At 39.8% G+C, this 23,226-nt stretch overlaps 1 non-coding gene across 1 annotated transcript; it reads right to left on the reverse strand.

Annotated features, from left to right (window-relative positions):
* Nucleotides 1-7,744: 7,744 nt before the first annotated feature.
* On the reverse strand, nt 7,745-7,850 carry LOC111749898 (U6 spliceosomal RNA). Its single transcript, XR_002785071.1, has one exon. It is a non-coding gene; the product is annotated as a U6 spliceosomal RNA (small nuclear RNA).
* Between the last annotated feature and the right edge of the window lie 15,376 nt (nt 7,851-23,226).

Below are 23,226 nucleotides of genomic sequence, written 5' to 3' on the forward strand. Positions count from 1 at the left end.
CTAGAGGTCTGTGACAACTCAGGGGAGGAAATCCGATGAGAACAAAATTAAAAGATAAAAACAATGAGAACCCAAAGAACCCTGGCTTAGAGAACTATGTGCATATATTGATATTGTAGCAACTTTCCATCTTGCATTAGATGCAGTTAAAAAGGAAAAACAAGGGCTCATACAACGAGCTAAAAATAATTTCAAGGCCTTTCATCAGTCATTTTACCCAACGCCCACTTCATTTCCAAACTCATCATTTTGCTTTGCAAATAAGAATGTTCTTAGCCTACTTTGCTTACTGTTTCTAGTCTAGCCCTAATATCTACTCTGTATTTGTGAAACTTTCCATACTTACCTCCTATTACTTCACTTTTTGTTGCTGTTAGTTGCCTTGAGTCAGCCGCCAACTCAAGGCAATCCTATGTCTAACGGAACAAAGCACTGCTCGATCCAGTGCCATCCCCATGATAGGTTGCAGATAGGAACATGGTGATCCATAGGATTTTCTTTGGCTGATTTTTGGAAGTAGATCACCAGGCCTTTCTCCCTAGTCCATTTTACCCTGCAAGCTCTGCTAAAATCTGTTCGGCATCATAGCAACACCCAAGCTTCCACTGACAGATGGGTAGTGGCTGTGCATGAGATACATTGGCCAGAAATCTAACCTGGTTCTCTTACATGGAGGGTGAGAATTCTACCACTGAACCACCAATGCCATCTCACTTCTTCACAGCACTGCTTAAATCTTGCACCTGGCTAAAATTTTACCCAATTTAGAAGACTTAAGTTATCCATCAACTCAAAAGGAAACTAACCTCTCTGTGGACATGTCCACATGATCTTTGTTGGCACGCGCACTTTGCAAGGACAATAACCAGGCTTTTTGAAAGCTTGTTTGGTTTCTTCTCTTGTGTTGTGACCCATTGGTGTGTTCAATAAATGTTGAATGGATGGGAATTACTTTCTAGTGCATGCGTTTATTGGCACTTGTAGTCCAGTGGGGCAAGATCTATCTCTTTTAGCAGTGCTCAGTTGTTTTCTTTTTGAATGCATTTCAGATCAGGCCAGAATTATTGGTTGTCTCTGAGAATTGTTTGCAGCTTGCTAAACAAGGAAGCCACATGATTGCATTATGGTATTGTAACCATGTCCTGGGTTTACAAACCAAGGAAATTCCACTTACATTGTTCAAATTCTACTTTCTTTTTCATTTTCTGCTTTCTTCCTTCCTTCCCTCCTTCTTTCCTTCTTTCCGTCCTCCCATCTTCCGTTCCTCCCATCAAGCCTCCCTCCCTCCCTTCTTTGCTCCTTCCCTTCCTTCCTTTTTTCTTCCTTTCTACAAAGCTTTTTCGTGAGGCTCAAATACTCGTAACAGGATCAACAGGGGTGAAGGGCTGTCTTTTTCAGCCCAGCAAAGCTGGAAAAATGCAACTCCAGAAACCTTGCCTCATAGCTTAATTGAGGAAAGTGTCAACAAGCATGAGATGAATAAGGGTTGGCCCACTCTCTGCCCGGTGATCGCGTTGGCCCCACCAGCGGGAATACCGCGTTTCCCTGCTTCAGGCTTTCAATTCTCTCTATAGCTTAATGGCTAGCAGCCTTTTTATGAGACAGCTGGATAACAATGTGCCTTTATGACAGCCTGACTCTTTTTTTCCCCCTTTTAAATCTCAAACTCTACTGTATAAAACATGCTGTCTCTTATCGCTCCATCAACAAGACCTGAATAGCCAAGGCAAGTGCCCCTACAGCACTGGCTTATTCCCTTGAAAAAAAAGATTTTTTTTTTTTTTCCACAGTGAAAGAATAAGGGGAAAAGACAGTCCGGTGTGTAAAAGGCCTCTGTGTGAGGTCCTTGGCAAGATAATCTCATTCAAAAGATCTGGGTGACTGGAATTTCCCTTGCTCCCCTCTCCCGTAGACAGTGCCCCTGCCCGCCCCCCAACATCCTTCTAATACAAATCCTTAAGCATTAAGTCAGGCGGAAAATGAGTCTACTCTACATTTATCTTCTTGAATGGCAGTCAACTCCCGCTTAATCTTTCAACATATATTTGTTCAATGGATCAACAGATTGTGCAAGCAGCATGACGGTTGGGTTTAGAAATGTGTCTGCTCTTGTTTGGTTTGTGCTGAACCATTGACCATTTTGTTTGTGAATCCATCATAAATTATATCTGTGAGTTACCCAGCACCAGGCCTGGGGACAGAGGACAGTGCTCACACAGGCAGAAAGACTTTGTTCATCATTGTTATTTTCCAGCATTGAGAAGGTGAACTTGCTTTATTTCGTGAAGACATTCTTTTATAAATCTTTTAAAACTATAAAACCTCAAATTCAATTCCTTCCTCTTTTCCCAAAGGTATCTCTTGTATATTCTTCAGATAGCCTTTCCCCCTTAAAATAAAAGTAGATTTTCAGGGTAATAATAAAATTGTATAAAATGTGAATAAAAAGATTATGAATTAAAAGCTTTATGACTCTCTTAATGTCCTCTATGGCCGTCTTAGTTCAAACCACTGTTCTTTAAAAATTAGGGGAAGAGTCTATTTGGGTCTTAGAAGATTGAGGAGTTAATCAGTCAAGTCATGACACAACTGATTTGACCTTCTATTTTTAAAAACTGAATGGTCGGTTTTTTTCACTGAATGTTCAGGTTATCATTCAACGGACCAACCTACTTAATGACCATCTACTGCACTAAAGGCGATAGGGAGAATATAAAAATGCAAAGACAATTTTTTTTTTTCCCTCAATCACTTAAATTGATTTGAAGGTGTAAAACACTTAATTTTTTTAGGAAGTATTGTGAGGATTCCTAAATAAAAACAACATGACAAACGTAATCATTGTCATCAAATTGTACCTGTAAAAAACGTTGAATCTGCATGGTTTTAATATATATTTTTAGCACAATAAAACAAAAAAAATTGATAATATTCATCCAGTGTTAAAAAAAAACACACACAACTAATGAGTGGGACAGAAAAAGTGTGTTATAGTAGCTTAGTTAATGTATAAGAAGGAGTAGTTTAGTGGAAGTTGTAGTTATTTATTTATTTGAATACTGTTCAACAATTTTAGCTGAACACTTAGTATTTTTTAAGCCCCTGGGCATACAATTCAAAGTGAGATTTACTGATTTACTCTCTATTCTTTGGACGCTTAAGATTGAAATTGGAAGAGAGGAAGTCGGGATGTAGACGAGGAAGGAAAACTGATGCCAGCCAAGTCCAAGTTCTGTCTAAGTCATGTCCTAGTCAGGAACAGCAAGACTTCACTTTTTGGTTCTCATGTATACGTTTTGTGTGTCAAATTGGAGACTTATTAGTTAAACTGACATTTCTGTATATCTTGAATGCCACATTCTTGCATCTCAAAAAGAGAACATAATCACCACTTTGAAATAATCAAGGCAGAATTTTACATAGACCAGAAAATAATGCATCATTTTTTAAAGCCCATTGTTGATGTTGCAGTCTAAACTATTCAGTCACCCCTATGCATCTGTTTTTTACTGAGTCCCTATAACGACTTGGTCAGCAGCTCAGGAAGGTGTTATCCACATTAAAGAGATAAGGAAACAGCAAGTACTGGGAGGCAAGTGCTCATAGTCACGGAGCTAGTTACCGGGAGATCTGACGTCAGCATCCAGTTCTTCTGATTCCCAGCTCTGAGTTTTTTCTTCTTCTACGTTCAGCTTCCTCTGATTAAGCTTCACAATGAAGGGTAAAAACCCTGATTTGAAAACACATTTATTGATTCTTTTGTTCTGCTGGGAAACATTAATGAGTATTTTTCTTTAACCCAAAGTAGGTTTTCATATTTATAGGTGAACCCATTTGCAGGTGCCAAGACAAATTATTTGCAAATGGGGATAGCTCGTATGGTGATTCAGAATCAACTGATGCCTCCACGTACTTTGAATGTGGAATAATAGTAATAAATAAGTCACTTAACATCTAGTAAGCAAAATACCAACAAAAATCCTTTAGAGGATACTGGATTGAAAGACATTCAAGCTTTGGAGTGTTTCCTTCGTTTTGATGGCATTAAAAGCCACAGAAATGTTGCAGTCCGAGTCCCCAAATTAGTAGTGATGGTTCCCTTGGTTGCAGAAAGAGAAACTCACTCAAGCCAGCCCAAGGAAGAGTTCTTATAAGGTTGTAGTGGGTAGGCCAGGAAACAGGAAATAAATGGGCCTCACAGGCCCTGTAGCTGGTGAGACATGGGAAACATGGCCTTTCTTTGGTTTCTCTCTGTCTAAGGGCCCACAGGGTCATTTTATCTCTGATTCTCTGTATGTGTCTACTCTGTTCCTTTCATTCTGCATCAGGCACTGCTCCCCTAGACTACATCCCAGACCCTCTCAATAAGTCCTTTATTTCCCTTTGCTAATTGGCAATGTTGCTCTGTGTCTCTTTCTTTAAATTCCGGAGAGAAGGGATCTGATCAACTTATCTTCTTGCACAAGTTTATAGGTCACAGATGTTTGATTAATGTAGGGCTAGGTAAATTTTGGTTAGGTATCCACCTCAGCCCAGTCATCTGAGGGCCCCAAGGTACTGCACATCGCTATGGTTAAAAAGACTGGAAACCCTGGTGGCATAGTAGTTAAGAGCTAAGGCTGCTAACCAAAGAGTCGGCAGTTCAAATCTACCAGGCACTCCTTGGAAACCCAATGGGGCAGTTCTGCTCCATCCTATAGGGTCACTATGAGTTGGAATCCACTTGACGGCAAGGAGTTCTTTTCTTTTTTTTTTAATGGTCAAAAGATTAGTTGCTAACCAAAAGGTTGGCAGTTCAAGTCCACCAGCTGCTCCTTGGCAACTCTGTGGGGCAGTTTTGCTCTGTCCTATAGGGTCACTATGAGTTGCGATTGACTCGATGGCAATGTTTTTTTGTTTTGTCTTGTTTTTTATGTCCACTTGAAGGAGCCCTGATGGCACAGTGGCTAAGTGCTCAGCTGCTAATGGAAAGGTCAGCAGTTTGAACCCAGCAGCTGCTCCACAGGAGAAGGGTGTGGCAATCTGCTTCCATGATGATTACAGCCTTGGAAACCTTATGAGGCAGTTCTACCCTGTCATATAAAACCGAACCCATTGCTATGGAGTCAATTCTGACTTATAGCTACCATATAAGACAGAGTAGAACTGCCCCATAATGTTTCCAAGAGGTGCCTGGTGGATTCAAACTGCCAACCTTCTGGTTGGCAGTCGTAGCACTTAACCACTACGCTAGCCCATAAAGGGAGCTATAAATCGGAATAGACAGTACGGCAACATTTTTTTTTTTTTAACGTCCTTTCAGAAGAGGGTGTGAGCAGGGCTAGCAATGGTTTGTGTCTCTCATTAAGAGTATTTATTTTGTTTACCTCACACCACAGCTAATGGACTCAGTAGACTCTAAATGCTTCCCAAATTTGATTAGGGTTGATCTTATTATTCATAATTGCTGAAAAGCATAACATAGTTTTGTTTGCATTCTAGTTTATTATTGAATATTTGATTTCCTCTAAAAATAGAGGGAAATTGCAATATTCAAAATGATGACATTAGTCAATGACAGGGACAGATATTAGAATCCTGCATATTCTGGGTCACATGGACTATGGTTATCCCAGTGTTTCTTAATAAAATAGAAGAATACAATTATACATTATTTATCTCTGAGACATATAGGGTTGTGCTAATAAGGGACAGAGAACATATATGTACTAAGTTCTATTCTTCTTCACAGGGGCTTTCCTGAAACAACACTGTCTTGATCTGGCCTTCCCTCTGGCTTCTCACCTCCTCATGGAGTATGGAAACTCTGGTATCTTAGTTATCTGTTGTTGTTGTTAGGTGCCGTCAAGTTGGTTCTGACTTACAGTGACCCTGGGTACAACAGAACTAAACACTGCCCAGTCCTGTGCCATCCTCACAATCGTTATGCTTGAGCCCATTGTTGCAGCCACTGTGTCAGTCCATCTTGTTGAGGGTCTTCCTCTTTTTTGCTGACCTTCTACTTTACCAAGCATGATGTCCTTCTCCAGGGACTGATCCCTCCTGATAACATGTCCAAAGTATGTGAGACATAGTCTCGCCATCCTTGCTTCTAAGGATCACTCTGGTTGTACTTCCAAGACAGATGTGTTTGTTCTTTTGGAATCCATAGTAGATTAACTATTCTTCACCAACACCACAATTCAAAGGCGTCTAATCTTCTTCAGTCTTCTTTATGCATGGTCCAGCTTTCCCATGCATATTGAGGCAATTGAAAACAGTATGTCTTGGGTCAGGTGCACCTTAGTGCAAAGGCTTTTCAGCACTTTAAAGAGGTCTTTTGCAGCAGATTTACTCAATGCAATACATGGTTTGATTTCTTGACTGCTGCTTCCATAGGTGTTGATTGTGGATCAAAGTAAAATGAAATCCTCAACAACTTCAATCTTTTCTCTGTTTATCATGATGTTGCTTATTGGTCCAGTTGTAAGGATTTTTATTTCTTCATGCTGACGTGTAATCCATACTGAGGGCTGTAGTCTTTGATTTTCATCAATAAGTGCTTCAAGTCCTTCTTAGTTATCTAGTGCTGTTATAACAGAAATACCACAAGTGGATGGCTTTGACAAAGAGAAATTTATTCTCTCACGGTCTAGTAGGCTAGAAGTCCAAATTCAGGGTGCTAGCTCCAGGGGAAGGTTTTTTGTCTCTGTCAGCTCTGGGGGAATGTCCTTGTCATCAATCTTCCCCTGGTCTAGGAGCTTCTCCATGCAGGAACCCCGGGTCCAAAAGATACACTCTGCTTCAGGGACTGCTTTCTTGGTGGTCACTCTTCTCACTTCTCTCTTTTATATCTCAAAAGAGATTGACTCAAGATATAACCTAATCTTGTAGATTTAGCCCTAACTCATTAATATCATAGAGGTAGGATTTACAACACATAGAGAAATCACATGAGATGACAAAATGGTTGACAATCACACAACACTGGGAATCAGGGCCTAGCCAAATTAATACACATTTTTGGGGAACACAACTCAATCCATAACATCTGGGAATCATAAAACTCTTCAGGGTAGAAAAGGGTTTCAGAATTATTTCTAATATTTCAAAAACATAGGCTAAAGCATGCCATCTGATTAACAAGTTAAACAATGTATTGATATTTCATATTTTTGTTATATATTAAATTATGTATATTGCATTTAAAAAACTGGATAAAGAATGATTAATAAATACTTGAAAAAAATTGACCAATTCAAAATGTTTCTCTGAGATCCTTGACTTCCAGAAGCCTAACTGACAGCCCCAGATCCTGTATTCTGGAACCATCACCACATCACACTGAGGTCTTGTTTCCCATGGACCACTGGCCACCACTGGTGGAGTATGGTAGACATGCTAAGGCTGGCCCATGCTGGGAGATTGGGAACTGCTGGGATGGGAATTCTATCTCCAGAACCCTCAATAGGTCTTCATAAATTTTCTTAGAATATCTAAGCCTTTTCCAACCTAACCTGCCTTCCTTTCCTCTCTCCTTCACAGAAGTCATACTGGTCTGACGGTTCTCTTGGCCTCTTCCTGCTTCCTTCTTATTTTCTTTCAGAGGTGCTTTCCTTGGTAAATTCCATGCATATTTGTGTGTGTGTGTTTTAATTTCTTATTATGGCAATTTATATAACAAAACATTTGTCATTGCCATCATTTCTATGTGTACAATTCAGTGATGTTAATTATGCTCACCATGTTGTGCAAAGATCACCACAAAAACATGGAATCCTTCATGAGTTTTCGTGTCATCCTTGTACAAGGCTATGTTAATCTTCTCTGTAGCATTCCAATTTTAGTATATGTGCTGCTGAAGTGAGCACCCCACATGCGTTTAATTCTGCCTTGGTGTCTGCTTCTTGGAGGACCAAAACCAAGACAACAAATTTTTCCAACCATGAAATTCATGGTTGGGAGTGTGATAGAGATGTCACTTTGTCGCTTTGAGGACTAAGATGCACCTGACCCAAGCCATGGTGTCTTCAATCACTGCATATGCATTCAAAAGCTGGACAATGAATAAGGAAGACCAAAGAAGAATTGATGTCTTTGAATCACAGCGTTGGTGAAGAATACCGAATATACCACAGGCTGCCAGAAAAACGAACAAGTCTGTCTTGGAAAAAGTGCAGCCGGAATGCCATTTAGAAGCAAGGATGGCGAAACTTCCTTTCATGTATTTTGGACCTGTTATCAGGAGGGAGCAGTTCGTGGAGAAGGACATCATGCTTGGTAAAGTGGAGAGTCAGAGAAAAAGAGGAAGACCCTCAATGAGGTGGATCAACACAGTGGCTGCAACAATGGACTCAAGCATAACAATGATTGTGAGGATGGCAGAGGACCGGGCAGTGTTTTGTTCTGTTGTACATAGTGTTGTTATGAGTTGGAACCGAACTGATGGCACTTAACAACAACATTGGAGATGTCTTCTATTTGTCTGGAATATATACCCTGAATTTGCCTTGGTAACTTTTACTCATCATATATAAATTCTCAGAAGTGTCATTTCCCCTGGAAAAAACTTCCTCTTTACATCCTTCCCATCTTTCCCTCAACTGAAAAAAAAAAAAAAATGACATTTGGATTTGTTTTTATGCTCTTATAGCCCCTCTGTCAGCTGTGATTATCTGTTCATTCATCTTTCTCTCTTGGGACCTTGCATTTTTTCTCTAAATTCCCAGTGCCTAATACAGAGGCTGGAAACCCTGGTGGCACAGTGGTTAAGAGCTATAGCTGCTAACCAAAAGGTTAGTAGTTCAATCTACCAGGTGCTCCTTGGAAACCATATGAGGCTGTTTTACTTTGTCCTACAGGGTTGCGATGAGTCAGAATTGACTCAATGGCAATGGGTTTGGTTTGGTTTTGGTTTAATACAGAGGCTGTGTCTGGTAAGTACTTATTAATGCAAATAAAATGAATGAGTTAACCACTGAGCGTGTCAGTCTCCATCTCAGGAAGTAACCTAACTGAGGGATTACAGAGAGTCATGATGGATAATTAGGAAAAGCTGAGTTTTCAAATCTTCAGACCAAAATCTAGTGAAGAAAGAGGTTATCTTATGGGGTAGTTTGGGGTTGAGGGAGGCTGTTTAGAGGAGAGGACTTTCTGACAGCTATAGGTACTGTCCCAGAAATAACCCCTCCCCCACAAAACAAACAAACAAAAAATGCAAACCACTTGCTGTTTAGTCTACTCCAACTTGTGGCAACCTGTGTGTGTCAGGATAGCAGTGGTGCTCCATAGGGTTTTCAGTGGCTGATTTTTTTTTTTTTTAAGTAGATCTCCAGGCTTTCCTTTGGAGGCACCTCTGAGTGGACTTGAACTGCCAACATTTCAGTTAGCAGAAAAGCACATTAACTGTTTGCTCACCCAAGGATGCACATCCCAGGAATAAACCAAACCCATTGCCGTGGAGTTAATTCTGACTCATAGTGACCCTATAGGACAGAGTAGAACTGCCCCACAGGGTTTCCAAGGCTGTAATCTTTATGGAAACAGATCGTCACTCTTTCTCCCATGGAGCAACTGGTGGGTTCGAACTGCTGACCTGTCCTTAGCAGCCAAGTGCTTAACCACTGTGCCACCAGAGCTCTGTTCCAGGACATGTACCCTTCAAATACATTAGCCAGTTATTAGCACCACAAATGTGATACTGCTCCTTCTTCACTCCCTGACTAAGCTTCTCCCTCACTTAGGGCAGAGTAGCAGATGTGGGGTAAATGGCTCTACTTCCACACTTGCCGTTTTGGAGTTGGGGTTGACATGAGTAAAACTTGTAGTTTTACTTTCTGAACTATATATATTCAGTGTCATGGAACAACAACAACAACAGAAGCCTGTTATCTGTAAATTTGTTTGGCATGAAGGGGAAGGGAAACTTATTCAACAAGCATACAAAATTCTTGACAATATGCTCTGTGCTTTTCATAGGTTGCCTCGTTTAAATCCTATAATAACTTTTGATATTGTTGTCACACTTTCAGAGATGAGGAAGCTGAAATGCAGAAAGACTAAGTAACAGCCCACAAGTTATTAACTGGAGAAACCAGAATTCAAAAACAAGCATGTCTGAATCCAAGATGATGTTCTTTCTACCACCTGGTCTACCTATTTAATTCTCTAAAAGCCCTTTTTTTCCCACTGCCATTGAGTTGATTTAGACTCATAGCGACCCTGCATGGTTTCCAAGGCTGTAAATCTCTAAGGAAGCAGACTACCACATTTTTCTTCTGTGGAGCCACTGGTGGTTTTGAACCACTGACCTTTTGGTTAGCAGTCAATTGCTTTAACCACTGTACCACCAGGGTTCCTTATAAATACGTATAACAACACCACCACCACCACCACCTCCACCACCAACAAAAACCTGTCGCCATCAAGTCGATTCTGACTCATAACAACCCTATAAAACAGAGTAGAACTGCCCCATAGGGTTTCCAAGGAGCAGCCGGTGAATTCAAACTGCCGACATTTTTGTTAGGAACTGAGCTCTTAACCACTGCAAGCCTTAGTGCTGAAAATTCTTATTGGCCTTAAATTTATAGGCAAATCAAAAAATTTGGCAAGGCCACTGGCAGGTAGTGAAATACTGGGTGAAGATAGAAGTAGCGAAGGAGAAAAATACAGAACCTAGACCATCTCTCTAGTAATTGCAGGATGGCCATGAGGACGGAGAAAAGCGACTGTGCTGGAGGCCGTCCTCTGGGCAGACAGATGGTGTTGACTTGAGTCACAGCAAAGAGGATGTTTCTTTCAAGGGAAGTAGGGAAAATGGGACCATTTTAAGATCATCTGGGAACCACGATCCTGCTGTCCTCCTTGGTTTCCTCCCTAGTCTAGTAGTTTTTCCAGAGCGAGGAGGTCCTCAGAACTGGGGAAGATGAGAGAAAGTTAGAGAATCTGCAATCTACCTCTTCCTTGTATTCAGGTGGGATGGAATTGAGACAGTGTGGAGTTGTCCAGGAAAAAAAAAAGTCACATGGGTTTACTTAGCCTTCATTTGTATTTGCTAAGCAAAGCTTATCACCACACTTTCCTGTTAATTTTTTAACCTTCCTTGTACAGTGTTCAATGTTGAATTTCATCAGTATTTTCTTTTTATCCTTCTGTGATGGAAACCTCCAATTTTTTCCCCTTTACTTTAGAGACAGGAGTAACGCTTAGAATTTGCCCTTGAGATACAATGTCTTCCAAATATTAGCTCAGGGAATAGAAAGTCTCTGAGTTGCCCTGTGCTGTTGTTTGCTGGAATAAATAATCATACAAAGGCCTTGCTATTTTCGTCTCTCTTTCAGCAGAGTTCAAACAGGGGTTATTTGCAGGTATCCTCTTGAATCCAATTGAAAGACTGAATATCTTGGCTTTTCCACCTTGCTTCTGCTCTTTCTTTTCTATCACTGTGCCCATTTTTTAAATTTCTTCCTAGGTTCCTGGTCTTCTTTATTTCTCTCAAACAATAGAGAGCTCTTTTCTGTCTATGTGTATATGCACGTGTGTCTCTGTGTGTACATGTGTGTCTGTGTTGTGTGCCTCTATTCATATGTGTATATGTGTCTCTATGTGTACCTGTGTCTCTGTGTATGACTCTGTGTGTGTGTCTTTATGTGTACATGTGTCTCTGTGTGTATATATGTCTGTGTATCTGCGTGTGTGTGCATGTGTCTCTGTGTGCATGTATGTGGATTTTTTTTTTCCTTTGAAAACCCCACTGATCCTATAGTTCCTGAATTCCCCAGGCTCTGCCATTCTTAATTATAATCTGCTAAATTTTGATAAAACAAAAGTCACATAAATGGGTGAACTACTGGATGCATCTTGTATATAAATAAAGATCTTAAATATTTATTCCCCAACTCTGTTGTCATTTAGAAAGTTAAATGTATAATATATACCTTACGATGCCTTGAGGAGCAAGGGTTATGACACTCTGGGCTCGGTTATCTCAAATGTTCACTCATGCACCTGCTTAAAAAAAAGGCATTTCTTTTCTTTTTTTGAAAGAATAAATGCCTTACAAGCTGAAAATCATCGCAATTCCGTCTCTCCCTATTCATCAGACATTATACTTGCCAAGCACAGATTAAGGCACAGTATTAACCTACTCAATTACAATGGAACTCCTATGGAAATGTCTATTACAACTGCATTAATATCTCATTAGTTCATCATGTTAATGTTATTACAATGGTTACCAAAGGAATTGGCCCTGATTGGTACCTAATTTTGAAGGGTTGTTGCCCCGAGCGTCATTGGAGAGGGAAGCTCAAGAGTAGAGACGGAAACCTGCTTTCTGTCTTCTTCCCTCAAGAAAAAAAAGAAAAAGAACAAATGAATATTCCTGGCAAAAACACGCTGCAGAGGCTGTCTGAGACTCAAGATACAAATCTGTTTTGACAGGTGCAGTCATTATTCTTATCATCTAGGATATTCTTTTGTTTTAATGGCAAAGATAGCAAGAAGACAAAATTTGCCTTCGTGTGAATGCATAAAAATGAAATAACCAATTAGCTAATATAATTAAATTATTACTAATCGTGATAATACCATGTCTGTGTCTTTACAATGAACATGTAGCTTATTTACATCTTTCCCCAAAGGAGTTCAAATAGATTTACAGAAGAGTTAAGCTACTCCCACTTCCTCATCATTTGCATACATTAAAAGAAATAGAGCTTAGACGTTGACAGTAACATTTTATAAGAAAAATAGTGTTTCTGCAGTTTCCTGCCTTTCATTTAGTTGGTAATTCTCTGTGTTTAGATAGTTAGATTTGTGTGGAAGTAAGGTTGGTTGAAGCAAGACTAAGGTCCAGGTTCCATGTCCCCAGTGGAGTATAATCCATCCACAATATCCCTGGCTGGATGGTCCTGTGCAACAAACAAGGGCCAGTCTTCATGACAGATGTAAAATAGACAAGAGGACATTGGTGACTCAGTGGTAGAATTCTCCCCATCCATGCAGGGGGCCCAGGTTTGATTCCTGGCCGATGCAATCATGCACCACCCATCTGTCAGTGGAAGTTATGCTAAATAGGGTTCAGCAAAACTTCCAGACTAAGACAGACTAGTAAAAAGGCCTGGAGATCTCCTTCCAAAAACCAGGTAATGAAAACCCTGTGGATCACAATGGTCCAGTCTGTAACCAATCATGGGGGTGGTGCAGGACCAGCCATTATGCCTGGGTCACCATGAGGTGGAGCCTGACTTGAAGGCAGCTAACAGCAACAACAAAAGTAGATAAAATGTGTTGGAGGTGATGTCTTAATTTCTATATTTCCCCCCACCGGTATCCCTCCTTTTCTTTCAGACATCCAGAACTCTCATCATCTTTTCAATGAAATTTGGGGGCTGATTGTCATAGCCGTTAACCTTTTGGCTGCTTCTATTTTCTTATCAAGATGAACAAGCAAAAACAAACAAACGCCAACAACTGAAAGTGAGGTACTGGAAAGAGTTGTGGAGGTTTGCAGAGGAAGGAGAGGGTAAATCGTGTCAGGAAATGTTGACGAGGGTTTGTCTGGAACGCTGAGGTTCCATCTGAAGTCTGTTCCTACGTTTAATGTCTGAGCCCTCAGTGTGGTGGTGAAGCTTCCGCCTGCCAGGCTCAGGTGATTGGGTGCAGGATGGGAATTTTTCTCTGTGTGTAAGACTGAAAGAGAGAGGTACAAGGGTATCAAAACTATATGGAAGGGAAACATAATAATGGATTGTGGAATCTGAGTAGCATGAGGATGTAAATCAGGTGGTGAGGGGTGTAACAGACAGTGAAAAGCGGTAAGGGCAGTTTATGGGATGTTCCCATGTGGTTGAAGAATTATTGGATCGGAATTGTTGAAGCAAGTAAGCACGAAAAATAGGAGATAGTGATCGAAGTGAGATGCTTGAAATAGAAATTTTGGAGGTAGTGCAGTTGTTGGTAATGACAAGGGTTAGGATATCAATATGGGGACAAGTGGAAGATTGCTTATTGCTGCAAGAGTGGGTTAATCTGGTTATTTACTCTGATAGCTTGTGCTTCAGTGTACCAGGACATTTTAGAGAGTGAGAGGAAACATTAGTTTGGAAATAGAGGTAACAGTAAGGGGGAACCTAACCCATCTTCAAGTCCAGTTAAATATTGGGCATGAGACTAGAAGCAAGCACTACTTAAAAGGGCTGCCCTGAAAATGGTACTTGGAAGCTCCAGGTAGAGCAAGGAGGGGAAGGAAAGCTTCAGAGAAGAGGTTATCAGCCTAGGGGATTTTGAGCCAGATGTTAAGGAGTCATGGAGGGCTGGAGGATTGAGTCAGATTAGAGTAGGCACAAGCCATGTGGGGATAGGGTTTAAGTGGTGAAAGAAGAATCTGGAGATCTAGACTCCTTGTGGTGACTGGAATCATGGAAATCTGATGCATGATGCATGCAGTTCCGGTAATTTTAGGGAGAGGTGGAAATCAGTCCTTATCAGAGCTTCCACCTTGAGAAGAGTCTGTTCCATATGTGTAGTGGCGAAGCTGGAGTGTGTGGCAGTGAAAGGAAAGGGTCTTGCCAGGAACACAAAGGCTTCTGTGGGTCTTTCATGAATCTTGTTGTGGGCAGTTTGGAAGTGGGTGAGAATGGCAACCTTTCTAAAAAGTGGAGAGTTTTGCTTAGAAATTTGGAGGTAAATATTCAAAGAATTATAAGAAGCAGCTAAAAGTTATTTTAAAATTTTTATAATAAGCTTTTTGGGGCTATTTAACTGAAAAAAAATGTGTGTTTATTCCTTTGATAAAAATTAAACAAATTAATAGAAAATAAGTGAAATTTTCTAGAGAGGATGTAATTATTCTAATCATAAAAACTGGGTAAAAAAGGATGTGAGCACATGTAATTGCCTACCCCAATGTTCATTTACATCTTATTCCTTAACAATTTCAATTTTTAGCAGGACACATTGCTACAGAGAGACTGTTTTTTCAGCCTCCTTTGAAGTTAGATGGAACCAAATGACTCCCTTCTGACCAGTAAGATGTAGGGGAAGTGGGATGTACTGACAGTGGATTAAAGATGACCATGAATTCCTTGGCGCTCCTTCTATTGAGAGATGGGGTTCTATGTCCCCTCCCTTTGTATCTGGTTGGGCTCTAAGACTGCTTTATATCTTCCATACTGTGAGAAGCCCAAGTTTCCTGAAGAGGCCATGGGGAGGTGTCCTGGTAGACAGCCCCAGCTGAGATCCCAGCTGTGTGAGAGAACCATCCTGAATGTCTTGTTCAGGTGAGACTTCTGATGACAAAGCTGCATCTGACTTCACCTGGCCCCATGTGAGAACTTCCCAGTCGAAGCTTGTCAATCCATATAAGAGAAAGCATAAGAAATTTAGCTATGATATTTTGGAAGTTGTCAAGAATTTCGTTCTACTTGGATCAAAAATCAACATTCAAGGAAGCAACAGAAATCATTCAATGTATTGGACAAAGCTGCTTCAAAAGACCTTTTTAAAGTTTTAAAGAGCCAAGATGACAGTGTGATGACTAAGGAGCACCTGACTCAAGCCATGGTCTTTTCAATTGCCTCGTATGCATGCAAAATCTAGATGATGAAAAAGGAAGACAGAGAATTGATGCACTGTAGTGTTGGTGAAGAATGTTGAATGTGGACTGTGGACTGCCAGAAGAATGAACACATCAGTCTTAGAAGCAGTGACGTCACTAGGAGGGTACAAGCCACACTGGGTGACATTGTCAGAGGTGGTGACACCAAAACAACCGAATATAAAATTTTTGCAGAGTGTTTCAACAGAAATTTATTATTTTTTATAAAACTGTTCCTGTAGTTAGTTATAACAACAAAAACATTTTCTGTAACCCCAGCTTACGTGTAATTAGTGATAATAACAACATTGTTCATAACCCCAGCTTAGATGTATCAATATACCTACAAGGCTAAAACTCTATGCTGATTTACTTTTTGACCATTCTAATGCTCTCTGGTCAGAGTTGTCATTGTTAGTCAATTACAGTGAAGCTTTGAGTCACGTGGTTTCATCTGCACGCACTACAAGCACATGTGGTTGTTTTCCTTGCTGCCAGTGTTTTTATAGTCATTGATTTTGTTAAATTTTTGATGTTTTAGCTACAAGATTTTGGTAATTAGTATCTGTGAACCTATATCAATAACTTTTTTGAGAATGAAGCAGTAATTGAAGAAAAAGGAGAAGTGATACACGAGAATTACTATTTATAAGTAACAGTACAAAAAACATTGCTGAAGATTCTGTAAGGTCTGGAATGAGAGGAACTTCATGGAGGGGGGTGACAATATGAATTCTCACAGTGGGTGATGCCAACTACTGACACCACTGCTTAGAAGATATATAACCAGAATGTTCTATAGAAGTGAGACTGGTGAGGTTTTGGCTTGCTTACTTTGGACACATCATCAGGAAAAACCAATCGGTAGAAAAGGACATCCTGTTTTGTAGAGTAGAGGGCCAACAAAAATGACAGAAACCCTCAATGAGATGGATTCACCCAGCAGCCACAACAATGGACTCAAACATACCAGAGATCATGAAAATGGCACAGGGCTGGACAATATTTCATTCTATTATACATAAAGTTGCCATGAATCAAAGCTGACTTGGATAATGGCGACTAACAGTGCCACTATGTTTCCGGGTTGCTTCTTCCATAATGATAGATAACCAGAATGGCATCTTTGCAGTAGTTAATATTATCATTTTTATTATTTGCTCTAAGAGGATCTTATATCTCTCTTCTCATTGCCATGTGACTTGAGGCGCCTTCCTGGGCGGGGGGAGGGGGGGAAGCTTCACCTCTAAATTAATGTAAAGTTTGGCCGATGGAGTATCAGCAGAAGTAACAAATACCATATCCAAGTAGAAGCTTTAAAAAAAATTGCATGGCTCAGCCATTGTTCTCCTTCCTCTGCCATGAGACTGAGAGCAGCTTGGATCCCCAAATGGGAAGGAATGTAGAACAAGATGCAGCTGACTCACACGTAACCCATGGTGAGAGTGAGAAAAAAATGCCGTTGTAAATCCCTGAGATTTTGGAGTTTGTTATCATAGCATAACCAAGCATAAGTTAACTACTAATGCAGTCCTTTAAAGGGAGGACCCATTAATCCATCCCCCTTCCTCCCTTCTACTGTTTGGAATATGGACAAGAAGGTTGAAAGTCTTAGCCAACTCAGTCCATTAAGTACGCACTAAAGATTGCTTAACTATAAGAGAAAAGAAGCTTGAGTTCTCAGTGACTATAGGGGTGCCACATCTACTGTGGATTAAATTCCTCTGGACTTCTTTTTTGTGACAAAGAAATTTTTATCTAACTCAGGAGAGAAAATGATGACAATACTTCCTTAATTAGAATCATGCTGCAGGGGGCTCTTTGATGTCTGCACTATGAGAGGAATAATGAAACTGGACAAGGGTAAAGAGATTCTAAAGAGAGAATAAGGCATCTCATTGCTGTAAGTGTGTGTTTTCTTTAAATTGCATTTCAACATATTAAAAAATAAAACAAACAAACAAAAACTTGTAAATGAGATTGTTGAGTAATCCTGGTAAACATGAGCAATGCTAGAAGATCAGATATGGGCAAATGCCATTTTCCTTTCCAGTTTTCAAAAAGAGGAAGGGAGAGATTTTGCAAACTATTGAATTATGAGCTTTATTTTATTTCCTGGACTTCCAAGAAGAGGAAGTGGTTGTGTCATCATTACAGTAACCTCATTTCCTTCTTTGACAGATATATTGGACTACAGTGCCAGGGGAAATGTGGCAGAGAGAGTCCTTTTGAACTAAAACAAGGCATTTGAAAAGGTTTTCAAAATATCTTCATAGATCAATTAGAGGAATTCAGTTAAATATAAGGCTGAAAAAGTATGAAGGATAGCATCTGTTGGACAATGAGTACCCTGCCATGGTGTGAGCTTCATCATAAGGGTTGGCTCCCCCGTGTGGCCAGAAGACTGCTGCACTGATACTTGCCATGAGCAAGAAGAAAGGTTTCCTGGATCTTCTCTCTGAGGAGTCAAGAAGCTTCTTTCTCAGATTCTCACAAAAATATTTCCTCATTGTTGTTTCCAATTGGATCAGAAGTCCATCCTCTAACCAATAACTGTGCCTGGGGAAAGGAATACTTGGCTTGGCTTAGGGCTGACTTGAATGCCTCAGCTAGGGGTGGAGTTGGCTTCCTCCAAAGCACATGGGCTTCAAAAGGCAGGAAGTGTGTGATAATGTACGAATGTGGGTATTTAAAGAGAGTTGAGTAGTTACTAAGAGAAGAGGGAGTTGAATTTTTTCTGTTAGGTGAAAGCTGCATTAACTCTCTTTGGGAGGTTTTGAGGGTAAAAATTCTTCAATTCTTTTATGTAAAAGTTTAAAATTTGACCAGAAAGGCAGTCTGATGCATTTGGCAGAAATATATTAGCCACAAAATATACCCCGGTTAGTCAAATGACTGAACCAAGGAACAAAATTGTTTAGTATTATCCATCTTGTGGCAGAGTCATGTTGGCCAAAAATGATGATTTAATTGTAATCAAGGTTAATTCTTCTACCTGATTATAATTGACCAGCATGTTTATCTTCTTTAGAATATCAGAGGAGGATTATGTGATTATGTTCTCAGAATGGATAAGAATGACAACCTTTCTTTTTTTTTTTTTTTGGCAGGAGAGCATGCAACTCATTTATCTAAAAATCTGCATCAAATTGCTCAGGTGTAAATGAAAAAAGGAAGTGGCTGGAATGCAGTCCATTTTTATGCTGTTTGACATAGTGGTTTGAAATACTTCATTAAACTTCAGTGTGATCCTCAAGATTATATTGAAAAAAAATCTCCCGTAGGATTGTTAAGTATCTTGGATCATTTTACTGAGACCACAGAGATAGAGTCCACTTAACACAAAACAAAACAAGCTTAGAGTTGTCCAAAAGTTGCTATTTTCAACAGTTTCTCTGTTAAGTGAAACAGAGTGGCCGATGATAAAAATAGTTTATCCTGAAACTAGCTTATTCCTTATGCCAAATATTTAACTGAGAAATCAATGTGTGCCGTATATTGAATAAAAAGAGGCCAAAGTTTGGGGAGATGTTTGGTGAAATGATAGATGTGTCACTTTTGGAAAGTTGAGAGAAGACTTTTTTGTAGCTAAATTATTATTTAGGGTATGTTCTGTCTGATCTAAATCTGAGGATTAAAAAAAAATAGTTTTGTAAATTAAGACTCCATCATTAATGCAAAACAGGGTTTAACGAGTACCTGGGACCATCTTCACCTGAAAATCATTAAGTGTTCTACAACTTCAAACTCAAACCTTGTCCATGGACCAGCAAGATCATTATTATAGGGAGATTATTAGATATGCAGAATCTCCCCTCAGTCCTAAACATGCTGAATCTGCCTTTTAACAAGATCCCCAAGGTATTCATGTGCTGCTCATTAAAGTTTGATTATGGGTTAGTAAAACTCAATTAGGGAGATTTCCACAGTCCACAAAGTAATGGGAGGACCCAAAGGGCAAAAGGGTTGGAAGGAATAGTTCAACTGTAGATATAACTGGGAATTTGGGTTTCTACAGGTGCTTCACAAAAGCCCTTCAGCTTTATCACAGAATTTCCGTTTCCATTTATGTAATGACTACGCATAATATTTCCTGCTAAAATTTGTATTATTATTTAATTAGATATCTATAGAACAAAGGCTTTGAAGCTGGGCAACCTAGGTTTGAAATCTGGATTTTTCATTTCTCAGCTATATGACTTTGGTCCTGTTTACTTAAATAGTTGACACCTAGTTTTCTCATCACTACAGTGGGGAAGATATTGATCTCATACTGTTGTGAGGATGACTTCAGGTGATGTGGGTAAGGCTTGCAGCACAGGGCCTGACATATACAAGGACTTCTGTGATTTTACTTGCCTTCCTCCTTGCCTGGAACATGCAGTAATGGAAAATGTAGAGTTATCTACTATAAAGGATTTGAGGACCGCAGTCGTCCCCTATGTAGCAGAAGTGTAATGTGGTTCCCACAAAACATTAGATTTTAACCAGCTCTACTTCCCAGAGGAAGTGATTCACAAAATGATGCTTAAATAATTAAATAGAATTGAATTGTTTCATGTGACTCATCTGGCTGCCAAAGTGCACCTGCTACAATGATCATTTGGATATTAACATGATTGATACTCTCCTGTTCTTTCTGACTCTGATTTATCAGCAGGAATTTGCTACTTAGCTTTTACTCAGTGGTCTGTTAAAAGGCCACACAGTGGGTCTTCTTAAAAAGTTTTGATATTGCTAAGCTTTTTTTTTTAACTTCCCTGCAATTGTTGTCAAATGAGGAGTCAGAGTGGTTCGTCCCCTGTTTCTCAGACGTGTGGACAGATGTGTCTTGATGAGTTGATGAATGAATGATTGAAAAATTGCTAATGAAAGACATTTTGGGCTGAAAAGTGTAAACTCCTTGGATCATAAATAGTTCTTTACAGTTAAGTTGTTGCTGTATTTCAAACTCCCTGATTACACCATCCCAGGATAAGTGAATTGTGAAATGGTAGCTAGACTGCCTGGCACTCGTTAGGACACAAAGGGAATAAAGGATGACGCATAGGCAAACCGTCGTGACTGTTGATGTGGTGTTCCCTGGTAGATCCTGTCTCCATATGTGCTACAGGTCTCCAGAATTCCTGCCCACCCAGAGAACTTTTTGAAGTAGCTTCTCAATACGTTAGCATTTACTTTAAAACATTTTCAAGAAATTTTGAAAATATAATAAAATACAAAAGATAACATAAACACTGGTATTACCATTGATTATTAATGATCAATATCCCATTTAACCATTACTACCTGTCCCGTTTCCTTTCTCCAGCCCATTAAAGGTGGTAACTATCATCAAGAATTTGGTGTGTCCTTAACCCTTAAACACCTTTATAAAATCTATCTATCCATCTATCCATCCATCTATCATCTATCCATCCATCCATCCGTCTGTCTATCATCTATCTATTTCATCTGTCTAATCTATCTGTCTGTCTATCATCTCTATCTATCATCCATCTATCTATCATCTCTCTCTCTCTCTATCATCTATCTATCATCCACCCACCCACCCATCCATCCACCCATCCATCTATTTTTCTATCTATCTATCATTAACTCTGTGTCCATAACCAATATATACTCTTATTTTGGAGTGCTCTTGGAATGTTTTTAAATGGTATCGAATTGTATCATTCTTTCCGAGCATCCCCTTCAATATTATGATTTTGAGATCTATCCATCTCAAAATGGATGGATGGATGGATGGATGATTTTGAGATCCAGCCATGTGATAGAATCAGTTCATTTGTTTTAATCCAGACCTAATCAATTTCTTTGAACAGCAGTAGAGTTTTCAGTCTTAGAAACAGACAACATTTACTCCTCTCTTTTCAGGAGTGTAGATGTGGCAAATATCTAGCGGCCATCAGTAGGCCTGTGGATGCACTGGCATTTCTGCTCCCACACTAGGGAATTGCTTCTTTAATTAATGGCTACTGTCTTCATTAGAGATTAGCATATTAATTGAAGCAGTACTTATCCCTCCAGATAAAGTGATGGACTTTTGTTCTCAAGGCTGAGAGGTGATGTTTGTATACCATTTGGTGAGCTCAGAAACCCTAAATAAAGGACATTATATTGAACAGCCCATTTGATAAGGACAGGAGTAGTCTACTTAATTCGTTCTCTAATTTGTTGGCTATTGTTAGACACAGGCCAGTGAATAGATTACTTCCATGTTTAGGTTTATTCCAGCATTCACAACCTGCCTCTCTCTTGCGAGGCTGGAAAAAAGAAGCTTCTTGACTTTTGCATGTCAAAGAAAATCTGTTTACCCTTATTAGCAAAGCCAACAGAACAGTGACACTAAGGTTGGCATTGAGGTCTTTAAGGTCATCTTCATGCCACACTGAAATGGATCAGTTATTTAGTGAGAACATTATCCTCAATATAAACTATACTTTCTAGTTGCCTAAGTCTCTTCATCTTCTGACGCCTTTTATTAAGAACTTATCCCAAATTGTCAAACAAAAATGTAGTTGTGTAAAGTTGTACACTGAAGGGAAATACAGTACAAAGGAATTAATGGCCCTAGAAGTTGAGTGGAAACCCTGGTGGCATAGTGGTTAAGTGCTATGGCTGCTAACCAAAAGGTCCACAGTTCAAATCCACCAGGCGCTCCTTGGAAACTGAATGGGGCAGTTCTAGCCTGTCCTATAGGGTCATTATGAGTCAGAATCTACTCGATGGCAACAGATTAGAAGTTGAGTTAGGTTTCAACATCAAGGGGAGTGAGTCATTAAGCAGAACCAAGAGTATGGTGTGTGTGTGTGTATGTGTGTGTGTGTGTGTAAGGGCATACTTTGGGCGATTGGAGAAACAGGCACATTATAAAGGACGTGTGTTCTGACTACCCTTTCTAATCATGGATATTTCACTTTCCATTCCAATCAGTTTCTCTCTTTATGGCTCCACTGTAATCCTTCCAGGCAAGTTCTCCAGTGAACTATACACTGCCAAATTCCACAGTCAGTTCTCAATCTACATTCCACTCTCCCCCTCAGAAGTGTTTTCCATAGTTGACAACTCCTTCCTTGAAATACTTTCTTCCTTTAGTTTCCAGGAACAACACTCTCTTCTCCTTTGATTATTCACACTTTGTTAGTCTCTTTTGTGAGATACCCTCACTTTCTAGACCTCTGAATGTTAGTGTGTGCCCAAGGGTTCTATCCTCCTCTTTACTTTTTTCTATATATTGCTAACCTAAAGGCTGACAGTTCAAACCCGCCCACCTGTATTTATATCTCCGGTTCAGCCTCTTCCTTGATTTCTGACTCTTATGTCCAATTTGCCTCTGTGGCCACTTCTCTTGGAAAACACATTGGCAACTCCACTTTAAAAGTGTAAAGCGTAAAACTGAAATCTTGAATTCCATGCCCCCAGTATTCCTCATTTTAATAAATAGTACCTCCATTTATCCAACTTCTCAGGCCACAAACCAAGGGAGCGTCTCTGATTCCTTCCCCCCCGCCCCACACTCCACATCCATTCTACCAGCAAATCCTATTGTTTCTACCTTACAAATATATCCAGACTGTGACCATTTATCACCATCTCTATTGCTACCATTCTAGTCCGAGTTGCCATCGTCTGCATGGACCATG

Source organism: Loxodonta africana, chromosome 9 (assembly GCF_030014295.1).
Source record: "Loxodonta africana isolate mLoxAfr1 chromosome 9, mLoxAfr1.hap2, whole genome shotgun sequence".
NCBI lineage: Eukaryota > Metazoa > Chordata > Mammalia > Proboscidea > Elephantidae > Loxodonta > Loxodonta africana.